Source organism: Triticum aestivum, chromosome 2A (assembly GCF_018294505.1).
Source record: "Triticum aestivum cultivar Chinese Spring chromosome 2A, IWGSC CS RefSeq v2.1, whole genome shotgun sequence".
Lineage (NCBI taxonomy): Eukaryota > Viridiplantae > Streptophyta > Magnoliopsida > Poales > Poaceae > Triticum > Triticum aestivum.
In genome coordinates, this window is record NC_057797.1 from 30,929,522 (window position 1) to 30,933,917 (window position 4,396).

Consider the following 4,396-nt stretch of genomic DNA (forward strand, 5'->3'; position numbering starts at 1 on the left):
CCCAGTGACAACAGGGGCAGCAAGGCACGTATTGTATTGTTGCCATCGAGGATAAAAAGATGGGGTTTATATCATATTGCATGAGTTTATCCCTCTACATCATGTCATCTTACTTAAAGCATTACTCTATTATTATGAACTTAATACTCTAGATGCATGCTGGATAGCACTCGATGTGTGGAGTAATAGTAGTAGATGCAGAATCGTTCCGGTCTACTTGTCTCGGACATTGTCAGTGTCAAAACCGGCGGATCTCGGGTAGGGGGTCCCGAACTGTGCGTCTAAGGTGGATGGTAACAGGAGGCAGGGGACACGATGTTTTACCCAGGTTCGGGCCCTCTTGATGGAGGTAAAACCCTACGTCCTGCTTGATTTATTCTTGATAATATGAGTAGTACAAGAGTTGATCTACCACGAGATCGGAGAGGCTAAACCCTAGAAGCTAGCCTATGGTATGATTGTATGTTGTCCTACGGACTAAAACCCCACCGGTTTATATAGACACTGGAGGGGGCTAGGGTTACACAAGGTCGGTTACAAAGGAGGAGATATACATATCCGTACTACCTAGCTTGCCTTCCACGCCAAGTAGAGTCCCATCCGGACACGGGACGAAGTCTTCAATCTTGTATCTTCATAGTCCAACAGTCCAGCCAAAGGATATAGTCCGGCTGTCCGGAGACCCCCTAATCCAAGACTCCCTCAGTAGCCCCTGAACTAGGCTTCAGTGACGATGAGTCCGGCGCGCAGTGTTGTCTTCGGCATTGCAAGGCGGGTTCTTCTCCAAATTTCGAACATTTGTTAAGTAGTGTCCGGTCCCATAAATGTTGAACCTCTTGGCTTCTACGCCCAATAAGGGCTATCTTCCATGCGTCGAATGAATGCGAGGCACCAGGGCGTTTTTACATTCGCCCCCCTAGCCAGATAAATAAATTGTCTATTAAAGGGATGGGGATTCTTAGATCCAATCCATACCATCCTCCCCCAGTGAGAATCCATCGGAGCGCGCTTCGGAAAGATCCACTCCAGCATGGCCGACCTCCGTAGCTCCTCCTCCCGCCCCCGTAGCCCTAAGCCCGGTGATTCAAAGAGGTGTTCAGTCCCACACAGTCGATTAGTCGAACTGCAGACTAAGGGATTTCTCCCTCCAGCGTAAATGGTGCCCGTCCGAGCCGGGCTCGCCACCTACAATGGCGGGGAGCAAGAGGAGAGCTTCCCCAGCCCCTCGAGCGGGTATGCCTTGTTCCTTATTTATTGAGGGGACTCAGATTTCCGATTCATCTGCCCCTCCACGAGCTCCTGGAGTTTTACGGCCTCCAACTGCATAATTTCACCCCTGCTTCCGTTTTACACATCGCTGGCTATGTTGCCCTCTGCGAGTTATTCCTGGGCTGCGAGGCTCATTTCGAGCTGTGGAAAAGGTTATTTTGCCTCATCCCTCGCACACAGAAGGGGTCACTTTATCAAGTGGGTGGAGCCGAAATATGGTGCATCGCCGAAACCGGATACCTGTCCGGTACTCCGAAGAAGACGTCCGAAGACTGGCCTTCGGAATGGTTTTATATGGAGGACATCCCCCTTCCGGACCCTGTTCGACGGGGTCTTCCTGAGTTCAGCAATGCTCCTCTGAAGAAACGCCGAAGTTCGCGCCCACGGAGCCCCCAGGAGGAAGACAACGGAGAAGTCCTTTACGTGATGAACCGGATTAAAGCACTGGCTCAATCAGGATTGACAGTAATCGAGGTTATGTCAATATGCATAATGCGGGGAGTGCAACCACTTCAATATCGAGGGCACCCCTTGTGGTGTTTTAACGGGGAAGATGACGCCACCCGTTGCGGGCGTAAAGGTCCGGATAACACTGCCGCTTTAGCAAAAATTCTGTCCGAATTGTTCAATGGAGAGGAAGAGGAGTTCATCCGCATCAAGCCACGGGATGGATTCTCGATGTACAACCCTCCAAACTGGGTGAGTTGTATTTCCTTACTCCCATTCTTCCTGCATTCTTTGTCGTAGGTACTCACCTTGCCATTTTGCGGCAGGAACTGCGAAAAGCCATAAGGGAGGTCAGCAGCCCATCTCCACAACCAGAGGACCTTGACCGGGCCCTCGGTCCCGGACTCGAAAAAGATCCGGACATAATCGTGGAGCTGATAGACCGGCAGTTCTATCAATTAAGCTGTGATGGCGCCATGGTGGCCATTACGGCCGACTATCCCAGACTGCTTCCTGTGTCGCACATAAGAAAAACCAAAAATCCCAACTCCAAAAACTAGGATCCCCTTTTAGACACTTCACCTACCATATACATATGGTGTTTTACAGGGAAGGCATTCGGGACGCCATGCCGAACCCGCAGCAACTCGCCAACAAGAGGCACCGAGGCCGGGCAAGCCAAAAAGGAAGGCGGTCAGGACGGAGACGCCGGCGCAGAGGTATGACAGAAACCCCGCTCTGTGGTTGTCGTCTTTCTTGAAATGTAATGACGTCCATGTTTCTTTAACAGAAAAAACACTCACCGGAATATGTCCGGTGAGGCTGCCGATCACGCTTCCACCAGTCGGGCTCCAGGACCGGATATAGAGGCGGAAGCCGACATGGGGCAGACACCGGATACTCCCCCTACAGAGGATGCGGATAGGATATCCGCTACGAATTCAGAAGTGGAGAGCGCCATGAATCATAGGCGTCGCCGGGCTGTACTCCGCGACGCTTGCTTCTCACCAGAGGCATTTCATGCCTTCAATTCTGGAGAGGCGTACCTCCGTGCTGCTCAAAATGGTCTAGCCAGAGCCACGGACCAGTATGTAAAGGATGTACGGGTAAGCAAATCTGACGATTATATGTATCAGTAGCCCTTGAGACTTGAAACAGTTAGCAGAACTGATTTAAGGATCATCTTATTGTGCAGGTTCTTACAGAGAAGAATACTCGACTGTCACAGGAGCTGCAGGAATGCAAGACCCAACTTCGGGCCGCTGTTGCCGCATTGAAGGAACCTAAAAAGTCCCCAGCTGGTAACATTTCTTTCAAAGAATGACAGGTACCATATAGCGTGCGGCGTGGCTGCAGATCAAACAATAGATATTGCAGATGAATCCAGAGAGAATCCGGAGGACCAGCATGCCGTACGGCAGCTAAAGGCTGGCGAACGCGTGCTGACTGAGGTCAGGCGGGAGAAAAACAATCTCCAAGACGCCAATACCAAGCTGAGCGTAGAACTGAAAGATGTTCGAGCCCAGCTTGCAGACTCTGAGAAGGAGAATAAGCGGCTTCGACGCGGCATTTTCAGTAAGTGCTTGAATGAACCCTTAAAAAAGGGGTCGGCGGAGAAGCCGACTAACAGAGTTATGTCTGCAGGGATGCTGACGAGTGGTCCTGCGGGGGAGATGCCCGGGTCTGTGGGTGATCTTCTATCCGAGCTCTCACAACTGCACGAACAAGTTCGGCAGGTGATGCAAGGTGTTGCCCAGGCCTTGTGGCCAGCCGTCTCCCTGCCAGAAGGCATTGGAGAGCTTGCGGAGAAGCTCAAGGGAGCACGGCTGCGCTTCCGATTATGGAAGATATTGGCCTGCCGTCAAGGTGCCAGGTTAGCCTGGGCCATGGTGAAGACGCGGTATACCAAGACTGACCCGAACCACATGGCCGAGGTCGGAACTGTGGGGCCCGATGGGAAAGAGATCCCCGTTAGCTTAGTGTATGGGCAAGTAGAATTAGTCGCAAAGTATTCCCAACAGGATTGTAGGCTAGACCGCCTGTTGGATGGTATAGAAGAGGAATTTAGTCAGTCTACATGACCATGTAATTAAAGTGACATGTATAATGCCTTCTAGCCGGATTGTAGATCATTTGTCATGGTGGACCTTTTTGCTTCAACCTCGGGACCCGATAGTCCGGAGTGTGTCCGAATACCCGCCCAGTTATATAAGAACCGGGGTATGCGTGGAAACCAGGCGTAGGGGTCATTAGTGCTTGAACAGACAAGTGCCCAACTAGTTATGTTATATTACATGTGTAGTAAGAATCATTTCCAGGGAGAATAGTTCCGTTAAGGGTTCCTTTCCCTGGGTATGCATGCCCTAAAGTGCATGTCCGTACTGCGAGAGGAAACACATGCAAAAACATCTGGGGGCACATATGGAAAATAAATAAATAAAAATCATCTTTTGTTCGCCGACCGAATATTCCATTAAGAACGCTAGCTTTCGGCCTCACCCAGTCTGAGGTACACATCCGGCTGACCCGGCAGTAACAATCGCAGAGGTGCTCCCCTTATGCCCTACCCGAATTAATGGGAACGTAGGGCATAAATACAAGAGCCAGGCAACCCAGCTTGGCCAAAACTTAAGTCATACCGATGCATATAGTGGCGAAGAAAAGGTACATGCGGAAGAAT